Here is a 24,166-nt window from a genome sequence, read left to right as displayed (position 1 = left end):
CTGGTAGCAGCCCTTTCCTTAGGATTGAGTAATAACATAAAAGACATTTGCGATATCTATGGCCTTGCTTTTAGGCACTTACGGGTTGATAGGGGACACTTAGAAAACAGAAAACAGAAGAAATTTAAGATAGTAATTTCTTTCTAATTTAATGAATAAACTGTAAATTTCAAAGGTATTTAAGGAAGAGATGCAAGTGGACTGAAGCATTCAGCTACAGTTCTAAAAGTCAGTGGCATTTAAAAAAGATGATTATGTTTGTTAAGATCAGTGGTCTTATCTATTTTTAGTTACATAAAATTTTTATGTGGGGACAATCTTATCCACAAGGTAGATTATTAGAGACACACACAGTGGTTTGAGTGGTGTCAGGCACCTCCTTCCTCTTCTCAAATACCTTCTTCTAACCCACCCCGACTTCAATACCTGGAATTTGAGTTAAGGTACGGCCATCATAAGATGGTCTTTTAAAAAAGAAGATATTTCCAAAAGGCTAAACCTACCAAACATGATCTACCCAGATGATTCTGATGAATGAGGCCGTTTGTGTCTCAAGTCAAACAGGCCCTCAGGAGAAGATTTGGAGAAGAGATCATAGAAGCCAGGATGCCATCTGATACAGCAGCCTGTGGTTTTGTTTTCTTTGGTTCAGTTATCTGTGCTCATCTGTAGTCTGAAGATATTAAATGGAACGTTCCATAAATACACAATTTTAAATTTCAAACTATGCTCCTTTCAGAGTAGGGTGATGAAATCTCAAGCCATCCTGTTCCATCCTGTCCATTTGTGAATCATCCCTTTGCCCAGTATATTTATGCTGTCTAACAAGCTTGTCCAACTTGGGACCTGTAAGCCACACGTGGCCTAGGATGCCTTTGACTGTGGCCCAACACAAATTCGTAAACTTTCTTGAAGTATTATGAGATTTATTTATAATTTATATATATATATAAATTATATATATATATAATTTTTTTTAGCTCATCAGCTATCATTAGTATTTTATGTGTGGCCCAAGACAATTCTTCTTCCACTGTGGCCCAGGGAAACCAAAAGATTGGATACCCCTGCAGTCCAGGCTATCTGTCTGTTGACATCATCGGCTCCTGCATCCAACCATAGCCATGGTAATGACTCCATGACCCAGTGTCACTGATATGGTTTGGATCTGTGTCCCTACCCAAATCTCATGTTGAATTGTTATCCCCAGTGCTGGAGGTGGGGTTTGGTGGGAGGTGATTGGAGCATAAGGGCAGTTTCACATGGTTTGGCACCATCCTCCCTTGGTGCTGTCCTTATGATAGTGAGTTTTCGTGAGATCTGGCTGTTTAAAAGTGTGTGGCACCTCCCCCCTCCCCTTGCTCCTGCTCCTGCCACTTAAGATGCCTCACTCTCCCTTTGTCTTCCACCATGATTGAAAGCTCCCTGAGGCCGCCCTGGAAGCAGAAGCCGCTATGCTTCCTGTACAGCCTGCAGAACCATGAGACAATTAAACTTCATTTCTTTATAAATTACCCAGTCTTGGGCATTTGTTTACAGCAATGCAAGAATAAACTGATAAAATCACCCAAAGCAGGTGACTCGTCTTCTGACATAATCATCAGAAGATGAATAGTAGCCTGACGCCCCATCACAGTGCCTACGTCATTCACCTCAGCTCATTAAATCCCACAGGCATCTTATCATCTCACATCACCACAAGAAGAAGAAGGGCAAGTATAGTACAATGAGATACTTTAAGAGAGGGAGAAGGACTACATTCACATAACTTTTACAACAGTATATAGTTATAATTGTTCTATTTTATTATTAATTGTTATCACTGATCTCTTACTGTACCTAATTTATAAATTAAACATAATAGGTACATATGTATAGGAAAAAAACATACTGTATAGAAGGTTCAATACGAATCTGTGGTTTCAGGAATCCATTGGGGGTCTTTGAACGTATCCCTCGTGGATACGGGGGGACTGCTGTACTGTATAAGCTTTATAGAATTTTGAGGTCCTGGGTCACCTCCTCTGTTGAGATTCTAGCAAAGCCCCTTATATAAAAGAGTTCATTGAAAAGTTTTATTTTGTATAAACAAAGGTAAAAGAGCAATAGAATCATTCTAACCATAGGTTAAATAGGGAAAAAGGATTTTTCCCCTGAGTCTACTGTGTTATCAGCCCTTGAGTTCAGCCTTGGCTGTTGCAATTGGAGTGTAATCCATGCGGACAAACTCAGTGCAGAGGAGGTGGCTCAGAATGCAAGGACAAGGGCACAAGGTGGAAAAAGAGACCAGAATACTTTTAGCAATGACAAGGAAGGAGACATCAACTCAAAAGAAATATACAGGACAAAGGAGATGACGGGAGAAATTTTGAGGTAGAGGGGAGAAAAGTTGAAGGAGCAGAAGTTAACACAGTTATCAGCCTCTTTGTCTGGCACATCATGAGATCATGGGCTAAGGAAAAAGGCAGGTTTGGGCTGGAATCTCAAGGGGAACTGAAAAGATTTAGAAAAGCCCAGCTACTGTCCTCTTCTTTCCAATTCCACTATTTTCTGACCCAATACTGTACAAGAAAATGTTATCAACAAATATGTAGTCAATGATCTTCATGTGTCTGGCCTAAGAAAATAGCGATTAACCAAACAAACCTAATCCCCACTTTCTTGGAATGTATAGGTCTAGTTGGAAAATACGGACAATAAGTATCAAAGAGTTGTGAGGAAGAAGTGTTCACTGGGGGCTAGCCCTTTTGGGGAGACATCATATAGCAGACAGATGCTATGATAGGGCTAGTTCAGGGAAGAGTTCAGGCTTCAAGTTGATGCTCGTTACTTTCCCCTCCAGACTAGCTAATTATTTCTCAGTGGATTTCCCTGCCTCCTATCTCTTTCTAGTCCTATATACCACCACCAAATTAACCCTTGTTATCATGACTATGCTCAAAAATGGTCAATAGTCCCCCAGTGCCTACTACTTAGGCTTCAAACATTTTAGGCTGAGATTGAAGGCTTCTACCAGCCAGGGCCTAACCTTCCTTCCATACCTGGCTTCCACAACCCTCCATTCCAGCTAAACTCACAGACTGTCCTTCATACATGCCATCCTTTATTACCTCTCCACTTTTGTCCCTGCCCATCATCTTGAGGGTTTTTCCTCCACAATCCACTCTTCATGTCTAATTTCCGCATGAAGACTCAACTCTCATGTCCATCAGAAAGTGTTCTCTGATCCCCAGTCTAGAAGCAACCTTCCTCTCTTCTGAACATCCATGGAAATTTGTTCATACTTCTTTTAGAATTTTTTTATGACATTCCTAGAACTGTGGTTATTTTTATACTCTTCACATCTTCCTACTATATTATCAACCTAAAGACAGGATTTGTGGCTCATCCACTCTTAGACTCCATAATACTTTATACTCCAATAAAAAATAGATTTAGCTAATGAAATACTCTGCTAATGTTTGTTGAAGTTAGTGCTAAAAAAACGTCATATGAATGGATGCTTGGAACTTCCCTGTGATCCTGCACACATTGATTCTTATGGATATATATTTTTTTCCGCATTTCTGGAACACAAATGTTCTAAATGCATACATACTTCATCCATCCATCCATTCATTCATTATTTAATACAAACATATTGAATGCCCGCCATATGCAAGGTATCCACAGGATAGGGAGGGTGCTGGCTCTGGCTTTATGCAATGTACACACTCAATGATCAATGTTTATGTCATTTTGTTTCCCTTCTTTCCAGACAAAGGGAAGCAAAGACTCATTGCACCTCATTACTGTCAGCAGAGAGCAATGTGTAATTGGAATGACCTTTGTATAAGTGCTGACCTATGGGGTCAGAATAAGCCTTATAATGTACAGAACCAACTTATGTGCAATTTTAACATCGACAGAGAATACTGGCCTTTAAGAAATTCATCTCATATTTATTGTTTGGAGATTTTACTTTCAGAAGATATCGGTTACATTTCCCCTCTTTTTTTCTCTTCTCTGCAATTATTTTCCTGGCATTCATTCAATAAAGAGATTCAAGTCACTTTTTTAGACTGAAATAAACTTTGATGAAAATTGAAAATCAATGCCTTCCTTCTAATGACGTTAAGAGAAAAGCCTCCAATTTTGTAATTATAATCAATATGTAAAGGGGAAGTGGCCACAAATATGCTGCACATCTTAAGAAGCCGAGTGGGTTTGGTTACTTTAATTTTTAAATAATCAGGACATTTTAAAAGTTGCTGTTTATAAAATACTTTTTAAAAATGTCATCACATGCACTATGAGTGCACCCAGTCTTGATGCCTTGCTAAAGCGTTAGCTGTCTAGCTCCTTCTCCTCCCAGAGCCTTTATCCTCATATTGGGTCTGGGGACACACATGCCGTCTCTTGATTCCTAAGGATCCATTACCCATTTCTCTGCACAAATCTTCGGGGATCCAACCTATCTGTGCCTCCTTCAGCCAGGAGCCTCCGGATCTTTCCAGACTTCTTTGCAATACTGCCTCATGCACTGAATCCATTTCTCGCATAGACTGGCGCTTGGCAGGCAGGCTGGCGTTCCCTGGCTCTGCCTTCCCCATCTCCCTGTCTTTTCTCCCACGGCCCATCTGCCCCTCCTTTCCTCCACCCCCTTCTCCTCTCTGCTCCCCTTTATTTCCACTCCCCACCCGCTTGGCTTTGCTCTCCCTCTCCCCCCTCAGCTCGTCTGTATTTGGAGCTCCGGAAGCTGCCGGCGACTCTCCCCTGGAGCAGCGTGACTGACACCGGCTCCTATTCAGCTGGGAGGAGGGAGAGGGGAGGAGAAGGGGAGGGCCGCGGGAGGAGGGTGCGAGTGGCCGACCACGGATTTGCATTGCCGAGGACGGGACCCCAGGGCAGCGAAGCAGGTAATCCTGCAGCGGTCGGGGCCCGGCGAGGCGGGGAGGGGTCGGGGTGCAGGTGCTGGGGGCGCCTGGCGGCGGGCGCTGGCAAGTTGCGCCCGATGAGTGGGGTGGGGAAGCGGCTGGGACGCGGCGGCTGTGGCGGCAGCGCGCGGGGAATAAAGGCGGCGCGGGCGCGGGGTCTGGGGCCCGGCGACCCGGGCGCGGGGCGCGGGCGCGGGCGGACTCCCATCTGGGTCAGCGGAGCGGCGCGCCCTGCCCCCGCCTCCCCAGCTCCGGCGTCCTGGCCGCTCGGAAGGCGGGGTGCGGGCAGGAGCTGCCCGGGGTTGGCGGGCGGCCGCGGCCTCCCCACCCCAGCGCCGCCGCCCGCCCGGCCGCTCTAACTTTCGGGGGTCTCGTACGCCGGGCTGTAAGTCTTCCGGGGGGTGGGGGTGGGAGTCATTGCGCCGGCTCTGACCAGAGCCACCTCGATCAGAAAGTGCTGGAAAGAAACAGACCTGGCTTCCCCTCTGCAGAACCTGACTTGAGGCGATGAGTCACTTCTAAAAAATGCAGAGGCAACTGAGACTGGGGGAACGGCTCGGAAAAACGGCACCCGCCGCTGGCTCTCTGACTGCTTTGGGTAGAGGGGTGTTCGTGGAAGTAGCCGCCCTGTCATCACTTTTAGGGCCAAAAATCAACCTGCAGATGGCCTTTTCTTTATTCTCATCAGAGTGGTGTTCGCTGCAAGTTGTAGCAATATTTGAATGGATGCATTCTTAAAAATGAGTAGGTATGGGTGACTGCATTTAGGAAATTGAACCAGGACTAGGTCCAAACAGCAGAGTGGAGATGAACACTTGGTAAAAACATCTAGGACCTTTGGTTTTATAGTCATGGAAATGCAGAAGCTTCTGGGACTTGAGCACTGTAGTTTACTGAGTACTCCTATTTCCTTACTGCTTCTGTAGATTTCATTTAAGCAATGTTCCTTAGAATTCTTGGTAAACTATCTAAGCCCACTTAGTGTAAAATTACAACGGTAGAGTGAACTTCAGAGAATTGGATTTATAGTTACTAGAGTCTAATTAGACTGCAAGCCTCTTGAGAGCAAGGATGGGTTGTTTGGTAGTTCCTACAGCACCAAACAGTATTTGGCTCACAGCATGTAATGGATAGACAATAAAATTGTGTCAGATAGTTAATTCAGTACCTTAAGTGTAGATGGAGCATGACTTCTTGAATATACTGCATATTTTGCAAGGAAAGGCGACTTCTCCATGAATCCCGAAATTTAAAAATTCTTAATAACCTTACAATCAAAGTGTCATATAAATACTTCTTAAGGATAAAGAGAAAAAGAAGTTGACTATGAGATATCAGGAAGGTGATTATCAAGGTGGTCTTTGCTAGTAGGAAGTAAGTTTTTGTTCCCCATCGTTAATGTGAGAAGTAATTTAATTTGTTGATACAGGGTAGGGTTTGGTAAACCTTTGAGTTAAGAGCTAGATAGTAAACATGTAGGTTTTGCAGGCCGTATGGTCTCCTCAGCAACTACTCAGTTCCATGGTTATAGTTTGAAAGCAGCCAAAGACAATACCTAAAGGAATGGTATGTTTGTGTTTCACTTTATTTACAGACATTGAACCTTGAACTTTTCACCAGTAACAAAATATTCTTGTTTTTTTCCAGGCATTAAAATTGTAAAAACTATTCTTAGCTTGAGGGAGGAGCAGAAAACACAAAAGTAAGAGAGAGGGGAATGGATTTGTCCTTCTAGTAGTAGTTTGCTACTCCCACTGATTGATTCTGTGCTAGAATCTGGAGAGGAGCCTATTGAAAGGATTAATGGGCCACATTCTCTTGAGTGCCTGTTATACCTTGGTAGTTAAGTTAAATACCCTCCAGAAAAGCATTAACTTATTTTGAGCATTATGGAGTTTTGTTTTGTTTTGAATATTTCCTAACATCTTTATGCATGAGGTTTTGTTTTTAATTTATTATGTAACATTTTATACGTAAAAATAATATGCTAAGTCTAGGTAAGTTATGAACATTATATTCAACTGAACACCAGCGAACCCACCACTAGGTTTATAAACTAGGGCTTAAGAACTAGATAGTTGTGAAAAGATAGCTCATAGAATGGGAGGGAATATTTAGGAATCATGTATCTGATAAGGGACTTGTATCCACAACATATAAAGAGTTCTTACAACTCAATAATAAAAAGAAAAATAATCCAATTTAAAAATGGGCAAAGGATCTGAATAGCTATCTCCAAAGAAGATATACAAATGGCCAATAAACCCATGAAAAGATACTCAACATCATTATTCATCAGAGAAATTCAAATCAAAACCACGATGGGATACCAATTTATACTCACTACCATGGCTATAATCAAAAAGTCAGATAATAACAAATACTGGTGAGGATGTGGAGGAATTGGAACCTTTGTACACCGCCGATGGTAATATAAGATGGTGCCCTCACTTTGGAAAAGTTTGGCAGTTCTTCAAATTAAACATAGAGTTACCATATGACCTAGCAATTCAATTGTAAATATATGTCCAAGAGAAATTAAAACATATGCTCACAAAAAAACCTGTACACAGATGTTGACAGCAACACCATTCATAATAACCAAGAGGTGGAAACAAACCAAATGACTATCAGTTGATGAGTAGATAAATAAAAGGTGGTATATCTATACAGCGAGATATTATTTGGCCATAAAAAGGAGTGGAGTACTGATACATGCTACAACATGGATGAATCTTGAAAACATCATGCTAAGTGAAAGAAGCCAGTCAAAATACCACATACTGTATGATCTATTCATTTGAAAATGTCCAGACCAAGGAAATGTATAGAGCTAGAAAGTAGATTTTTTGTTGCTTAGGGCTGAAGGGGCTGGAGGTGGGTTGGGTAGGGAAGTGATAGATAAAGGTCACAGGGTTTCTTTTTGAGCTGAAACATGAAAATATCCTCTAATTGACTGTAGTGATAGTCGCACGTATCTGTGAATACACTAAAAACCATTGAGTTGTACACCTTAAATGGGTGAATTGTGTGGTATGTGAATTACATCTCAATAAAATTGTTAAAGAAAATAAACAGAAAATTGGGGGAAAAAGTACTAGATTGTTAGCATCCAGTTGCATCTTTGTGTTTTTCCTCTGTGTCTGCTCTCATGTCCATCCCAACCCTGAATTTTGTGTTAATCATTCTCTGGTTTATTGTAAAACAGTTTTATCACATGTGTATGTATTCTAAAACAACAGTGTTTAGGTTTGTTTTTTGATTTATAAAAAGAGGTATTTATAATCTCGCATTCTCTTTTGAGATGGAGTCTCTCTCTGTCGCCCAGGCTGGAATGGAGTGGCATAGTCTCAGCTCACTACAACCTCCACCTCTCAGGTTCAAGAGATGCTCCCGCCTCAGCCTCCTGAGTAGCTGGGATTACAGGCGCGGGCCACCATGCCTGGCTAATTTTTGTATTTTTAGTAGAGAAGGGGTTTCACCATGTTGGCCAGGCTGGTCTCAAACTCTTGACCTCAGGTAATCTGCCCTTCTCGGCCTCCCAAAGTACTGGGATTACAGGTGTGAGCCACTGCACCCAGCCTAATCTCGCATTCTTAAAATTCAACATTAGGTCATTAAGAATTACCCACGTTGGGCCGGGCATGGTGGCTCAGGCCTGTAATCCCAACACTGGGAGGCCGACACGGGCGCATCACGAGGTCAGGAGATCGAGACCATCCTGGCTAACGTGGTGAAACCCCGTCTCTACTAAAAAATACAAAAAATTAGCCGGACGTGGTGGCGGGCACGTATAGTCCCAGCTACTCCGGAGGCTGAGGCAGGAGAATGGCGTGAACCCGGGAGGCGGAGCTTGTAGTAAGCCGAGATCGCACCACTGCACTCCAGCCTGGGCGACAGAGGGAGACTCTATATCAAAAAAAAAAAAAAAAAAAAAGAATTACCCACGTTGTGGCATGTAGGTATGTAATATTTCTTGGCAAATATTCTATGATTTATTTCACCATTCTCATTGACAGGCGTTTGGGTTGGTTCCTGTGTTTTGCTATTACAAAGAATCCTGCTTTGAAAACTTTTTTTCCGTGTCTTGGCACACATGTGCAAGAGTTCTTCACCGTGAATGTGCCATGTATTTTAATGGAAAAAAAAAAAAGGAAACCTGATTTTCCTTTGACTTACACATTGATGGCATGTAACCACTTACTCATTTCCCCAAACCAAGATAAAATGACTAGATCTGACGTTCTGACTTCTCATCCTATTTACATTCTAGTTGTAAATGTATTTCCCAATGTTTTAAGAAGTGTGGAAAATCCAAAATTTCACAACTGAATTTCACAGCAGAGCCTTTTAACCCGGTCACTCACGGACATCTTCATCTCCTTATATCACCTGGGTTTAGGATGGGAGGGAAGACAACTTTATTATTACATCAAAGGAACATTACTTTAATCAAAGTATATGAATGGTTACTAAACCTCACTAAAAGTTGCCTCGTATTGTATATCCTGCTGGGTGGTCTAGTATTTCCGATACGATTTAGTTAGGTAATTCTGATAACAATGAGCCTCGGGCAGATCTAGATCTGTCATTGACTTAGGCAGTGAGCTTTTGCCATTCATTCAGGACATTTCTCCTTGACCTTAGAAGGGGGAAAGCACCTTAAAGTCAGAATAAACCATTATAAGGAATTTTAAAATTACTTTTACTATTTTAAGATACATATACAATTTACGATTTCAAACTTTTTTTTTTTTTGAGACAGAGTCTTGCTCTGTCGCCCAGGCTGGAGTGCAGTGGCACAATCTCCGCTCACTGCGGAGAGGGTTACAAGAGGCTGAACATAGAAGGGAGGTAACCTAAATGGCAGTTCTGAAGAGGAAGATGGTTCCTGGAGAAGTTAGATGCTGGAGACACCAAAGACAGACCTGTAGTGTCTAGTGGCATTTTGGGAGGCCAAGGCAGGTGATCACGAGGTTAGGAGATCGAGACCATGCCGGCTAACACGGTGAAACCCCGTCTCTATTAAAAATACAAAAAAAAAAAAAAAAAAAATTAGCCAGGCATGGTGGCATGTGCCTGTAGTCCCAGCTACTTGGGAGGCTGAGGCAGAAGAATCACTTGAACCTGGGAGGTGGAGGTTGCAGTGAGCCAAGATCATGCCACTGCATTCCAGTGTGGACAACAGAGTGAGACTCCATCTCAAACACACACACACACACACAACAAAACAGACCTGTAGCACATAGACAGCTTTGTTGTCCTATTATTGTGCATGGTTTAATGAGAAAATAACCTCTGTTACTTTGCATCATTCCATTTGGAAATCCAGAGAAATTCTGGGATCCATTGGTTGACTTACTCCCCCTATGTTGAGTGACTGCTATATCCCTAGCATCTGGGGATGCAAAAATGAACATCAGTGAAGGAAGACAGAATGAATAGAAGATGACACTTAAGCTGTAAACGTAAGTCTCAAAGGATCTATTCTGATGATTGTCATCATTTCCTACTTTGTTTCTGTTTAGTTTTAGTGAGAGAAGAATCACTGGATTCTTGGCCAGGCATGGTGGCTCATGCCTGTAATCCAAGCACTTTGGGAGTCTGAGGCAGGCGGATCACAAGGTCAGGAGATCGAGACCATCCTGGCTAACATGGTGAAACCCCGTCTCTACTAAAAATACAAAAAAAATTAGCCAGGCGTGGTGGCAGGTGCCTGTAGTCCCAGCTACTCGGGAGGTTGAGGCAGGAGAATGGCGTGAACCCGGGAGGCGGAGCTTGCAGTGAGCCGAGATCATGCCACTGCACTCCAGCCTGGGCAACAGAGTGAGACTCCATCTCAAAAAAAAAAAAAAAAGATCACTGGATTCTTATGAAAGTGAATTATTTTATCCTAAGGCAACAAGAGCAGTTAAATTGGACCACACTAAGAAAATGAGATGATCAGATTTTTCAGAACCAGGTAAAATAGGCTTCCGGGTGGTGGATGTATAGTTCAGTGTGGTTATAGTGTGATACACTGGAGTTGGAGGCGTCCATTTGTAATCTTAGTTTCGAAGCTGCTATGGTCTGAATGTTTATGTCCTCCCAAAATTCACATGTCGAAATCCTCACTGCCATTGTGATGGTATTAGGAGTGGAAGGCCTTGGGAGATGAATAGGTCATGGGGCAGAGCACTCATGAATGGATTAGTGCCCTTATGAAAGAGAACCAAGGGAGACCCTTTGCTTCTTTCGCCAAGTAAGGACACAGCAAGAAAGTGCCATCTATGAGCCAGAAAGTGGGCCTTGATCTGCATTGATCTTGGACTTCCCAACATCCAGAACTGTGAGAAATGAATTTCTATTGTTTATAAGCTATCCAGTCTGTGGTGTTTTGTTACAGCAGCCTGAAAGAAACTAACATAGTAACCTGTGTATTACCCAAACTGTGCAAGTGATAGATCAATATGATATAAGTGTGATCTTTCCATCGAGTGTATACTGTCCTGGTATTGCTACTCACCCCTCTCCAGTGGCAGGAAAACCAAATGTCTGGCCTAATGAGTTAGGTTGATTGATGGACAGGTTCAACTAATTGGTTACTTGACAGGAGGTAGGCTAAATGCAGATGGTCTTTCGGCAGTCATGCTAGAAGCTGTGGCTAGAGATTTTCAGGGTACAATGCAGATCCACAATTATTTAGGCAATTTTTTTTAAGTTTACATTTGTATTTCTCCTCCATTTGAATTTCTTCTCTGTTTCTTAGTACTCCTCTCTGTGTTCAAAGATCTCACTGTAGACAACCTTCCACTCCCCCTCCTTCCATCTTGCTTCAGAACAGCCTCTCTCTTCTTTAGGAATTCACTCCCCTCAATGCCTCTTTCTGAATGGAAGGTGGACTATTATCAATTGAAAGTCTTCAGTAATTGAAAACTTTAAAAAGAGGCTTGTTAATAGTGTGAGTCTCTATATAATATATAATTGGGGATGGAACTCATTTTTATGCTTCTTATTTTGGTTCAGCAATCTTTAAACTGTGTGCATTTACTATATGCAAAGCCTTGCCAAAGGTACATGTGCACAGGTGCTTTGAGAATATAAAGGTCCAAATCCTCCTCTTCCATATGTGCTTTTTCCTAAGACTAATCTTGATGAGAATGGACCTGTAATGGAGACACAAGTTCTCTTTCCCATCTGCTTTTCCATAATCAACTTCCTCTCGCTTTCCTTGTGAAAAGCATATGTCTACCCCATTTTCTTAATCCATTTTACTGAATGGTTTATGTCTAACCCATTTTAGTAAATTGCTTTCTCCAAGGATGTAAAACTCTAGGGAATGGGGAGGACAAAAAAGGGGGAAATTTCTGAATATAAATTTCGTTTCAGGGGTGAGAAAGCAAATGACTCTAATGCCTGAGCAGAGACCCTTTGGCAAATCATGTGTTTTCTAAATCTATCTTAAAAAACAAAAAGTGAAGGCCAATCTAATCAAATAGTAAACCGATATTAAAGGATAAACTCTAAAAGAGAATGAAATTTTGACTCTCACACAAATAAAAAATAGACATTTTCAAACTTATTTAAAAAATGAGAGAACCAGAAAGGTTTTGCAGTCGGTTTAAAGGAGATCATTTATAAGAATGCTGGAATGAATTTGCTTAATACATGTAAAACTGGCTTCTTCCACAATGGGAGAGGGAAGGTGATTGGACTTCCACAGGATAAAGTTTATTTGCATGTCTGTATGACTTGCTTTACTATCAGTTTTCTGCAACTTAACATATATCTCTACAGAGTTGTAAAATAGCTTAGTCAAATGCAATCAATGACTGAGATGACGCAGATGAATAAGTAGTAGGGTACTCATGAAATTTGTCTTCTCAATTTTTCCTTACACTGACAATTAAAATAAATTTTGATATTTCACTACCATGTGATGTTGGAGTTCGAAATTTAAGTGACATTTCTATAACAAAATTCCTCCCATTTCCATCTCCTCATTATGTTTCCCAGCATTACCTTGATAAAAACAAAAAATAAGAATTAAATTGATGCTCAACATTGACCCATTTTATTTATTTTTATTTTATTATTATTTTTTATTCAGACGGAGTCTTGCTCTGTCGCGCAGGCTGGAGTGCAGTGGCACGATTTTGGCTCACTGCAACCTCTGCCTCCTGGGTTTAAGTGATTCTCATGCATCAGCCTCCTGGCTAGCTGGGACTACAGGCGCGAGCCACCATGCCCGGCTAATTTTTTGTACTTTTAGTAGAGATGGGGGTTTCACCATGTTGGTCGGGCTGGTCTCAAACTCCTGACCTCAGGTGATCCACCCGCCTTGGCCTCCCAAAGTGCTGGGATTACTGGCGTGAGCCACTGCACCCAGCCACCTTGACTCATTTTAATAAGTATACACATGCACATATCCATAAAGTAATGAAAAATAAGTGTTCAAAAGAGAGATTTCCAATAAAGTTGCTTTTTATTTACTTTTAGTAATTATTTGTCAAAATTTGTAATACTTGTGTTGTTTTCTAAGTCACATCCTACTAATAGTAACAGTGGTATTGAGATGTGACAGCCTGCTGGCAGTCCTCACAGCCCTCGCTCGCTCTCGGCACCTCCTCTGCCTGAGCTCCCACTTTGGCGGCACTTGAGCCCTTCAGCCCACCGCTGCGCTGTGGGAGCCCCTTTCTGGTCTGGCCAAGGCAGGAGCCAGCTCTCTCAGCTTGCAGGGAGATGTGGAGGGAGAGGTGGCGAACGGGAACCGGAGCTGCGCGCGGGCGCTTGCGGGCCAGCTGGAGTTCCGGGTGGGCGTGGGCTTGGCGGGCCCTGCACTCGGAGCAGCCGGCCGGCCTGCCGGCCCCAGGCAATAAGGGACTTAGCACCCGGGCCAGCGGCTGCGGAGGGTGTACTGGGTCCCCCAGCAGTGCCAGCCCACCGGCACTGTACTCAATTTCTCACCGGGCCTTAGCTGCCTTCCTGCGGCGCAGGGCTCGGGACCTGCAGCCCACCATGCCTGAGCCTCCCACCCCCTCCATGGGCTCCTGTGCGGCCGGAGCCTCCTCCCCGACGAGCGCCACCCCCTGCTCCACGGCGCCCAGTCCCATCGACCACCCAAGGGCTTGAGAAGTGCGAGCGCACGGCGCGGGACTGGCAGGCAGCTCCACCTGCAGGCCGGGTGCAGGATCCACTGGCTGAAGCCAGCTGGGCTCCTCAGTCTGGCGGAGATGTGGAGAACCTTTATGTCTATCTCAGGGATTGTAAACACACCAATCAGCACCCTGTGTCTAGCTCAGGGTCTGTGAATGCACCAATCAACACTCTGTATCTAGCTACTCTGGTGGGGCCTTGAGAACCCTTATGTCTAGCTCAAGGATTGTAAATACACCAATCAGCCCTCTATCTAGCTCAAGGTTTGTAAACACACCAATCAGCACCCTGTGTCTAGCTCAGGGTTTGTGAATGCACCAATCGACACTCTGTATCTAGCTGCTCTGGTGGGGCCTTGGAGAACCTTTGTGTCCATGCTCTGTATCTAACTGATCTGATGGGGACATGGAGAACCTTTATGTCTAGCTCAGGGATTGTAAACGCAGCAATCAGCGTCCTGTCAAAACAGACCACTGGGCTCTACCAATCAGCAGGACGTGGGCGGGGCCAGATAAGAGAATAAAAGCAGTCTGCCTGAGTCAGCGGTGGCAACCGCCTCGGGTCCTCTTTGACCCTGTGGAAGCTGTGTTGTTTTGCTCTTTGCAATAAATCTTGCTACTGCTCACTCTTTGAAGTCACACTGCTTTTTATGAGCTGTAACATTCACGGCGAAGGTCTACAGCTTCACTTCTGAAAGCCAGCGAGACCACCGAGCCCACTGGGAGGAATGAACAACTCCAGACTCACCGCATTAAGAGCTGTAACACTCACCGCGAAGGTCTGCAGCTTCACTCCTAAGCCAGCAAGACGTCGAACCCACCAGAAGGAGGAAACTCCAGACCCGCCGTCTTAAGAGCTGTAACACTCACTGTGAGGGTCTATGGCTCCATTCTTGAAGTCAGGGAGACCAAGAACCCGTCAATTCCAGACACAGTATCAGAATAGCTTTTCTTAAAAAACATTTTGACCATTGAATTAGAGTTTAAATTTAAATGTTTTTGATGCAGGAAAGTAAGGTAGCCTAAGCAGTGAAGTAGACTAAAGCACAACATACGTAAAATTAGGATAAACTTCTGTAGGGCAAGAAGTGTGGAAATACAAGTGCAAGGAGAAAATGGAATTATGCAAAATTTGTGACTATTAAAGAGCAGCCTGTTCCAGTATTCTTTTAAAATGAGTAAGAATGAATTTCACTGGACATATAAGATAGCTTTATACGTCCATATTTACACAATGTTGGAAGTTACATTCTTTGCGACTATTCACATTTTGGTGCCAGTTTCTATATGCCAATCTAAAAATGTGCAAGAGGCTTTTACAAAATTCTTTCAGGGTATAAACAAGTAAAAAAATTGAAGATGCCTGTTGTAGCTCACCCTGCTGCTATGTTCTGACCAAAAACCAAGGGTCAGTAATTGTGGCAAAACCTTTCTAGCTCAGTATTGGTAAATGAACCAGTTCATTAATTGACATAGTTCTAGTGACTCCTTGTTTTACTGGATGTCCCTAAGGAAGACATTTAAGAATTAAAGGTCTTGGCTGGGCACGGTGGCTCACGCCTGTAATCCCCAGCACTTTGAGAGGCCGAGGTGGGTGGATCACGAGGTCAGGCGTTCGAGACCAGCCTGGCCAACATAGTGAAACTCAATCTCTATTAAAAATACAAAAAATGGCCAGGTGTGGTGGTTCATGCCTGTAATCTCAGCACTTTGGGAGGCCAAGGTGGGCGGATCATGAGGTCAGGAGATGGAGACCATCTTGGCTAACACGGTGAAACCCCATCTCTACTGAAAATACAAAAATTAGCCAGGTGTGGTATAGACCGGGCGTAGTGGCGAGTGCCTGTAGTCCCAGGCACTCGGGAGGCTGAGGCAGGAGAATCGCGTGAATCCGGGAGGCAGAGGTTGCAGTGAGCTGAGATTGCACCACTGCATTCCAGCCTGGGCGACAGAGTGAGACTCCGTCTCAAAATTTTAAAAAGTTTAATGTATAAATTAGCTATAGTAAGAGATTAACAATAATAACTAATCATAAAGTAAAACATTATTGCAATATACCATAATAAAGGTTATGTGAACGTGGAGTCTCTCTCCTCTCTTTCTCTCAAAATATCTTACTGTACTGTGCTCACCTATATTTGGACCATTGTTGATCATAGGTAACTGAAACTACAGAAAGTGAAACTGGGTAAAGGGCAACTACTACATTTGGATCTGTAAATATATAGCTTTCACCAAGTTTGGAAGTTTTTGGTCATGATTTCTTCTTTTGTTTTATTTATTATTTTCATTTTTATTTAAAGCACAAAAGCATAATGTTTTGCTTTTTTGAAACAGGGTCTCACTCTGTCACTCAGGCTGGAAGGCCATGGCACGATCTTGGCTCACTACAGCCTCCACCTCCTGGGCTCAAGTGATCCTCCTGTCTCAGTTTCCCAAGTAGCTGGGACTATAGGCTCACGCCACCACACTCAGCTAATTTTTAAGTTTTTTGTAGAGACGGGGTCTCCCTATGTTGCCCAGGCTGGTTGTGAACTCCTGGGCTCAAGCAATCTCCCTACCCCAGCCTCTGAAAGTGCTGGGATTACAGGTTTGAGCGACCGCGCCCAGCCTGAGCAGTGGTTTATGTCTACTTCAGTTTGCAAAGCCTTTGGGACTGTCCCACACATACACAGCTCAGGGACTTGTGCTGGTTCATACACAGAGCCAGGGCATCCCCTTCTTTAGCTCTCTTCTCTCTGGGATTCTCGCCACACACCTCTACCCCAAGATCCTTTTTTCCTGTTCTGGAAAGACTAGATTTCTTTTAAAGTTTAAGGTGCTTATGCTGCTGTAGAGTTCTCCAAGACTTGGGGCCATCCTCAGGGCAAAGTAGCGAAAGGAATAAAATACCAGGAATTCTCCCCATACTCTGTGGACCATGAGGTCCCCTGTTCCTCTAGTTTTCTGTCAGTAAGCCCAGATTTCTTTTTCTTTTTCTTTTTGAGGCAGAGTCTCACTCTGTCGCCCAGGCTGGAGTGCAAGGGCACGATCTCGGCTCACTGCAACCTCCACCTCCTGGATTCAAGCAATTCTCCTGCCTCAGCCTCCTGCATAGCTGGGATTACAGGCCCATGCCACCACACCTGGCTAATTTTTGTATTTTTAGTAGAGACGGGGTTTCACCATATTGGTCAGGTTGGTCTGGAACTCCTAACTTCATGATCCACCTGCCTCGGCCTCCCAAAGTGCTGGGATTACAGGTGTGAGCAACCTCTCCCGGCGCAGTTTTCTTTAGAAAAAAACCTTCAGGTGCCTGTGCTGCTGCTCACTGTTCTGCCACACAGTTCTGTGACTACAGCAACGCTTGGGAGAGAAAAATGCAAACAAAACCCAAAACCTGGGCTTTCCTCACACTCTTCTATTAGTCAGGGCCCCCTTTCCAGTTCCTCTGGCCAAAAAGAGGAGTTTCTGTTGGAGTGTTCGCTACCTGCACCCCCACACAATTCTGATTTCAGGTCGACCCTGAAGAAAAAAATGAGAAAAAAAAAGCATTTTACTCCCAAATGGGTACCCTTTTCAATTTTGGTTCTTCTCAATTCATGTACTATTGTTTTGTCTTTTGGAATCAGATAGTTGCCTTTTGTGTTTTGAACACAGTTTGGAGAGAGGCTGAACTGGGCTTCTTCCACCTTGAGTGTCCCTGGTAGCCCCTTCCTTTTTTTGAAGCTTTCTCTTGTTTCCTTTTTCTCCTCTGTTTCTTCCACACCATTCTTTTCTTTCCACTTTACCCACTTTCTCTGTTTCCCCTTTTACTTTGGGGTCCCAGGTTCAAAGAGCAAAAAAAAGAAGAACCTGTAGTTTTTTAGCGGTCAACAGCATGAGTTGAAACCCCTGATTGATTGTGTTGAAGTAATAAATTGAAGCTGGGTGTGGTGGCTCATGTCTGTAATCCCAGCACTTTGAGAGACCGAGTCAGGAGGATCGCTTGACCCCAGGAGTTCAAGGCTGCAGTGAGTTATGATTGTGCCACTGCACTCCAGCCTGGGCAACTGAGTGAGAACCTGTCTTGAAAAAAAAAATGGCCGGGTGCATTGCCTCACGCCTGTAATCCCAGCACTTTTGGAGGCCAAGGCAGGTGGATCACTTGAGGTCAGGAGTTCAAGACCAACCTGGCCAACGTGATGAAACCCCATCTTTACCAAAAAATATAAAAATTTAGCTGGATGTGGTGATGCACGCCTGTAATCCCAGCGACTCAGGAGGCTGAGGCAGGAGAATCACTTGAACCTGGGAGGTGGAGGTTGCAGTCAGCTGAGATCCTGCCACTGCACTCCAGCCTGGGAGACACAGCAAGACTCAGTCTCAAAAAAAAAAAAAAAAAAAAAAATCAAAGTCAAGTGTGAAAGTAGACCCAGGAAGCTAGAGACACATGAAGAAGCAAAAGGGGGCTGGAGGAATGCTTGGGCCAAATTGATGACCTGGCTATTTTATTTTACATCAAATGATCACACTTGGATTTGTTGGTAATTTCTATTCATAAAACTGGCCCAACACTTAAGAACTGATCTTTAGGGCTTTTGTTTTTTCATTTTCTTTTAAGAGAGTTGCTGAATCTTTTATTTAATTGCATATAATTACAATGAATGATGGTAAATTTTGAGATTGCAAGGAATTTCAACAAACCTTATTACTCGTTATCTAAGTCCATTAGTATTGCTATAAAGGATACCTGAGACTAATTTACAAAGATTAGAGGTTTATCTGGCTCACAGTTCTGCAGGCTGTACAAGAAACGTCTGTTTCTGGTAAAGGCCTCAGGCTGCTTCCATTTGTGGCAAGAGTCGAAGGGAAGCTGGAATGCACAGATTACACGGCAAGAGAAGGAGCAGGAGGAGAGGAGAGGTGCCAGGCTCATTTTTTTCTTGCCACTCTACAGCTCACGGATGGATGCCAGCCTCTTTTTTTTTTTTTTTTTTTTTTTTGAGACGGAGTCTCACTGTCGCCCAGGCTGGAGTGCAGTGGCGCGATCTCGGCTCACTGCAGGCTCCGCCCCCTGGGGGTTCACGCCATTCTCCTGCCTCAGCCTCCCGAGTAGCTGGGACTACAGTCGCCCGCCACCTCGCCCAGCTAATTTTTTGTATTTTTAGTAGAGACGGAGTTTCACCGTGTTAGCCAGGATGGTCTCGATCTCCTGACCTCGTGATCTGCCCCCCTCGGCCTCCGAAAGTGCTGGGATTACAGGCGTGAGCCACCGTGCCCGGCCAGATGCCAGCCTCTTTTTAACAACCAGCTCTCCTGGGAATGAATAGAGCAAGAACTCACTATTGTGAGAATGGCACCAAGCCATTCATGAGGGATCTGCCCCCACGACCCAAACACCTCCCACCTCCCACCTCCCACCTCCCATTAGGCTCTAGCTGGGGATCAGATTTCAACATAAGTTTTGGAGGGGGTCAAACAAACCGGACCATAGCACTCATCATTCCAGAGAGACAAGGCATTCTTCACATTGAAATGACAGAATTTAATAAAGTAAAACATTTCTACTCATGAGAAGTAACTGACTATATGAAACGATAGCCTCCTTTTTTTTTTTTTTTGAGACGGAGTCTCACTCTGTCACCCACACTGGAGTGCAGTGGCATGATCTCTGCTCACTGCAAGCTCCGCCTCCTGGGTTCATGCCATTCTCCTGCCTCAGCCTCCCAAGTAGCTCGAGTAGCTGGGACTACAGGCGCCCACCACCACGCCCAGCTAATTTTTTGTATTTTTAATAGAGACGGGGTTTCACCATGTTAGCCAGGACGGTCTCGATCTCCTGACCTCGTGATCCATCAGCCTCGGCCTCCCCAAGTGCTGGGATTATAGTTGTAAGCAACCGTGCTTGGCCCTATGAAATGATAGCCTCTTTTATGCTTTCAGTCCATGGTGCTTTTGATATCCCCCTGCTTGCAGTCTGCAGTGATTTTGCAGTGTGCTTGCTCTGTGGCCTGGTTTGAGAAGTGCGGTGTGTGAGGCTGGGTGTGGTGGCTCATGCCTGTAATCCCAGCACTTTAGTAGGCTGAGGCAGGCGGGTCACCTGAGGTCAGGCGTTCGACACCAGCCTGGCCAACATGGTGAAACCCCATCTCTACTAAAAATACAAAAATTCACCAGGTGTGGTGGCGGGCACCTATAATCCCAGCTACTCGGAAGGCTGGGGCAGAAGACTCACCTGCACCCAGGAAGCAGAGGTTGCGGTGAGCTGAAATCATGCCAATGCACTCCAGCCTGGGTGACAGAGTGAGACTCTGTCTCAAAAAAAAGGAAGTGTGGTGTATGAGATGTTACCATCATTGGGTCTGGAAGATAGAGGAGGTAGTAACACTTGCCATGATAATTCAGGGATTGAGCACTCACTGGGTACAGATCGCAGTGGTGAGTGCTGTGGACCATTCAGAGGGAAATTATAATAATGACATGTAGGCATCATTTTGTAGTTGCAAAGTTCACTTCATGCTCTCCTTTCACCTTCCCAAGAATCCTGAGGCATGTATTATTATTGGGTAGCTAATACTTACGACATATTTCCAGAAGGCCCCTGAGCTTTAGGTCCCTACTCGTAACTGCCAACTGTAGGCACTTGAAATGCAGATCCTCTAACTCTGAACTCCTCTGCCCTGGGCACCTCCACTCCCTATCTCTGTTTTGATTGGCACCACCTTCCTTGAAGCAAAACATCTAAGATATCCTAGCTTTTCTCTTTCTCTCCAAACCTCCAACAATTTAATCTTTTCTCAAATCTTGCCTAATGTAAACTTCTCTTAGATCTTCTTCAACCCGCTGTCACTTTATTCCCAACTCCCCTCCCAGCCCTCACTACCACCCCTTCTAACTACTCATCAATCCCTTGTTTCTCATGCTCTGTTAGATAGCTCCTGGCGCATAATGAATGTTCAATTAATATTTACTCGTCATTCATGCTTCCATGCCTTTGCATATGCGAGACATAGGTGCTGGGATGCCTTTACTTATTTTTCTTCTTCTGAATACCATCCTCTCATCTTTGAGACTTAATTTGGTTCTTATCATAACTTTAGTAGCCTCTCTACTTCCCAGGGCTCAGTTGCATGTCTGCCTTTCTTGAGCTCCCCTTCCCACATGCTCCCACCACATTCCTGCATGCCTCTGTTACAGTAATTCTCAAAGTGTGGGCCCTTGTACTCTGAAGAGTGCTTCTTAAAAAGGCAGATTCCTGGGAATACCCAGAACTACTACATCAGTATTGTTGAGAGTGGGGCCCAGGAGCCCGCATTTAAGAAGCCTCACCTCTCCCCCAGTGATTCTTACACAGAGAAAAAAGAGTGGTGGGAATCAACGTTTTATTCTCTCACCTGCCTTGGCCCGTACAACTAGTTCCAGGAGTGGGGAGTATGGCCACTTGGAGCAGTCTCTGGGTAAGTTTCACCACCACTTCTGACCATTGGGAGATGAGAACAGCAAAGTTACTCAGATTTAATGTTTTTTTTCTTTTTTTGAGACGGAGTCTTGCTCTGTCGCCCAGGCTGGAGTGCAGTGGCATGATCTCGGCTCACTTCAAGCTCCACCTCCCAGGTTCATGCCATTTTCCTGCCTCAACCTCCCGAGTAGCTGGGACTACAGGTGACCGCCACCACACCTGGCTAATTTTTTTGTATTTTTGTAGTAGAGATGGGGTTTCACCATGTTAGCCAGGATGGTCTCAATCTCCTGACCTCGTAATCCGCCTGCCTCGGCCTCCCAAAGTGCTGGAATTACAGGCATGAGCCACCATGCCTGGCCAGATTTAATGGTTTTTAACTGTATCTTTCTTTACAAAGAGGCACAATCCTTTTTCACTTGTTTGTTTTTAAACCTTTTTTGAGTTATAATTTTATATGCAATAAAATTGACCCATTTTAAATGTCCTAACCTACTTTCTGTCTCTATAGATTAGCCTTTCCTGGATGTTTCTTATAAATGGAATCATATAACACACAGTCTTCTTGTCTTTCATTTAGTGTAATGCTTTTGAAGTTCACTTGTTTTGTAGCATGTATCAGTATTTCATTCTTTTTTATGGCTGAATAATACTCCATTATAATACATATGCCATATTTTGCTTAGCCATTCACTGTTAATGGACATTTGGATTGTTTCCATTTTTTGGCTATTATGAACAGTGCTGCTATGACATTTGTGCACAAGTCTGTGTGCGAACATATATTTTTATTTCTCTTGAGTGAAATAGAGTGGAATGGCTGGTTCATATGGCAAACATGTGCTTAACTTTTGAAGAAACTTCCAAACAGTTTAAACCAACTGCCCCATTTTCCATATTCACCAGCAATGTCTGAGGGTTCCAATTCCTTCATATTCTCACCAGCACTTTTTATTATCTGTCTTTTAGGTTGTAACCATCCTAGTGTGTGTGAAGTGGTATCTGATTGGAGTCTTGATTTGCATTTTCCTGATGACTACTGATGTTGAGCCCTTCCACATGTGCTCTTGGCTATTTGCCTGTCTTCTCCGGGAAGATGTCTATTTCGATATTTTGCTGATTGTTAAACTGGCATATTTGTCTTCTTATTGAGTGTAAAAGTTTTTTTATATATTCTGGATACAAGGGGAGTAATACATTTACTTGATGGAGGGAGAATGGTTCACGACCTCCCTGCCCAGTCTGTAGTGGCCTGGCCAGCAGGTTCTTCATGGCTCTTCTTTTCACAGTGCCAGCGTGTGGCCCTTAGGGGACTCCTAGAAGCAGTTCTTTGAACTCTACCTCCTCCATGGCGTAAACAAGCGCAAAGGGGCAACGTGGGGACACAGGAACAGAAAGAGCTTCCTCAAATGCATAGGTGCTTAGAAAGGGCTATAGAGGGGCCTGGGGAATGAGCTCCTCTTCAGTGAAGGGTTTCTATCTCATGTTTAGCCAAGCGAGTTTCCACTCCGTGATAGGGGAATAGCACAGGGTTTATCCTGGTCCTGGTCAGCATTCAGAGTCCTTTATTTTATGGCTCTGCCTTACTCAGCCCCATCACCCCAAGTCAGTGCACAGAGCCAGGCTTCGGGGTGTACTTAGCCTTCTCCATGGCCTCAGTTCTCACTGGGCTCCCTCCTGCCACAGTAGCCCAGTTCCCTGTGGCTCAGTGCCGTGGACAGCTGGCCGGCCCCCAGTGGCTGAACTGTCTACTCCTCAAGGAGATTGTGCCTTGAGGACACAGTCTGTGTCTCATCCACCTGTGTAGCCCCAAGCCAGTACCGAATGTAGCTCAAAACACCTTTGCAGACGATTTTCTTAAGCCACTGAAGGAGGAAGAAGGAATGAATTTGTATATTGGAAATAGGAAAACTGAGACTCAGACAGATTAAGTAGACTGTCTACTAGAAGACTCAAGACCTCCAGAATCACGTGGGTTGTCAGTGAAGGGGCTGGGTCTCAAATTAAGATTCTCTAATCCCCAGAGTTCTTTTTCCACTACATTAAGCTAGGAGTCCTAGCCTTTTATCTTCAGACATTTCAACTTAGAGGACAAATGCTTAAACTACGAGGCAGATCAGAGATGGTTCTGAGGGGTGATACCTCCGGAGTGGAGGGGGCAAATGGGTTGGCGAGGTAATTGTACATGTGGTTTCAATGGAAATGTCAGGGAGTAAGTATTTCTAATTTCAACTTAGAGGAGGAATATTTGTATACAAGGCAAATTAGGGATGGTTCTGAGGGGTGAAACCACCACAGTGGAGGCGGCAAATCGGATGGCGAGGAAATTGTATATGTGGTTTCGATAGTCGATGGAGATGTCAGGGAGTAAATACCTCTCCAGAGATTACTCTGATTTGTGAGTCACTGCAAGATCTCTTGGAGGAGCTGGGATTTGGGGAGTGAAAGTAATGGTGCTAGGAAGAACCTTATAGGCAGCAGAATCATGGCATAGGAGAGGGATAGGGTAGGACATGTTTGGGACTTGGGGAGTTGTCCCTGTGGCTTGTGGGTATCTCAGGAGCATGGGGAATTGTAGCTAGAGAGCTGGGGTGAGATCTTTCTGAAGGTCAAGCTGAAGCATTTTTCTCCTGCAGTGAGACCTGATTAGAGGCCCTAGAGGAGTCAGTTGGCTAACCAGGATCTCATACATGTTT

At 44.1% G+C, this 24,166-nt stretch overlaps 1 protein-coding gene across 3 annotated transcripts in view; it reads left to right on the top strand.

The window, feature by feature from the left end:
* Positions 1-4,693: 4,693 nt before the first annotated feature.
* CAP2 (cyclase associated actin cytoskeleton regulatory protein 2) overlaps positions 4,694-24,166 on the top strand; it is a 162,589-nt gene continuing 143,116 nt past the window's right edge. Inside the window, exon 1 of one of the 3 annotated variants that reach the window (XM_055264096.2) lies at positions 4,694-4,898. The gene's annotated coding sequence lies outside the window, so the exon portion shown is untranslated. The remainder of the gene's footprint in view (positions 4,899-24,166) is intronic. The other 2 variants (XM_055264098.2, XM_055264095.2) reach the window with 2 other exon arrangements.

Source organism: Symphalangus syndactylus, chromosome 23 (assembly GCF_028878055.3).
Source record: "Symphalangus syndactylus isolate Jambi chromosome 23, NHGRI_mSymSyn1-v2.1_pri, whole genome shotgun sequence".
NCBI classification, from domain to species: Eukaryota; Metazoa; Chordata; class Mammalia; order Primates; family Hylobatidae; genus Symphalangus; species Symphalangus syndactylus.
Note: the sequence above shows the minus strand (reverse complement) of the source record. Positions and strands in the feature narration are given on the sequence as shown.